This window comes from Lottia gigantea, assembly GCF_000327385.1.
Source record: "Lottia gigantea unplaced genomic scaffold LOTGIsca_309, whole genome shotgun sequence".
Lineage (NCBI taxonomy): Eukaryota > Metazoa > Mollusca > Gastropoda > Lottiidae > Lottia > Lottia gigantea.
The window spans coordinates 52522-54242 of NW_008709025.1; positions in this window are offsets into that span (position 1 = coordinate 52522).

A 1721-nucleotide genomic window follows, 5' to 3' on the forward strand; every position below is an offset into this window, starting at 1 on the left:
AAGGTCAAAGGTCATTGACCTTAGCTATCAGTTAATACTTTGACATTTGACCTCTGACATGTACTTCCGGTTTTATAGCTTTCCGAAAACAGCCAAATTGGCAACTTTGGACTGCTCTAGCACGTGACCTAATTAACCTAGAGGGTTAATTTTTTCGGATTCTTAATGTGCTTTTCATGCTCTTTCAAGTGAATTATAACAATCGTTTTTTAAAGCAAAATTGAAATTCGTGAATTTTTCAAATTTGAGTTTTTTTTACCATATTTCTGTTTCTTTGAGCTTGGTGTGTATATATCTTATGATCTATTTTATGTAGAACTTTGAAACTTGCAACACTACAAGACAATTTGAATATGAATTAACCTATGACAAAAAAGTTGAGGTGGGCGTGGCACATCCGGGTGGAATTACTAATTGTTTACATTTTGGGAAAGGGGCATAACTCGCATAGGATACATTTGTTCAAAAAGGAACTTTGCACACAATTACCTCATTATTTTGGCCAGTTTGTGTTAATAGGTCAATTGTTTCAGCTTTATAGTTCCAAAAAAGGAACGGGTTTTGAAATTTCCATATTTTCAATTTTCTATTTTGACCTTTATTGACTCTTGTTGACCTATATCTTTTGACCTGTATGATGTAGAAGCTTTAAATTTGGGATACTACATAACGTTCAGAATATCAATTAACCTATGGAAAAGAAATTGAGGTGGGCGTAGTACATCCGGGTTAAATTACTCATTATTGACAATTTTGACAAGGGACTTAACTCGCAACGTATACATTTGTTCAAAATGGAACTTTGCATACAATTACTTCATCCGTTGAGCCACGTTGTCTTAGAAGTTCGATTGTTTCAGCTTTATAGTTCAAAAAAAGGAACAGGTTTTGAAAATTCAAAATTTTCAATTTTTGACCTTGACCTTTTTTGACCCTGATTTTTGTAGGATCAAAGGTCATTCAAATTGGTTGTCTATTTATACTTTTATATTTGCTGTCCTATCTCAACTTCCGGTTTTATAGCCGTATATATTCAAAAATTTTGATGACTTGTATCTCGTAACCTTGACCTTTGTTGACCCTCTCCCTTTCAATGTTAAATGTCATTGACCTTGGCTATCTTCTGATACTTTCATTTGTGAGGTCTGTCTACTTCCGTTATACCAATCTTCCAAAGAATTCTTCTCAACTTTAGACTGCTCTTGCGCGTGATGTAATTATCGTAGAAGGTTGATTTTTTCAGAGTCTTTTGCAATTTGCTATATTGGCAAAGTCCCATTCTGTGCCACGTGTGGCTCTAGTTGTGGGACTTTGCTTTCAGCAAAGTCCCAGTTTGTTATCGAATTGTCAATTCTTTTTTTTTTTTTTTTTTTTCGATTTTTACACACCTTCCTGAGCTTAGACTACAATAGTTGCAGCAACCATTCAACATTCACGAACCTTAGATATAGGCGACGATGTGCATAAATATATTTTGGATCTTTTTTGCAAAACCGGAAGTGCCACAGTTCAATATATGCAAGAATAGATAATCGGCTCTAGAAGTCGTATTTTTCGGTCGATTTTCTTTGGGTTTGCATTTTTGGAATCTACTGGCAAAATCTGAAAGAATAGCAGTTTCAAAATTTCAAAATTCGAAAATTTGTCGCAGACATTTTTTTTGCCAAATTTTGCATTTTTTTCATTTTTTTTGCTTTTTGTCTGATTAATCTAAAAAAATG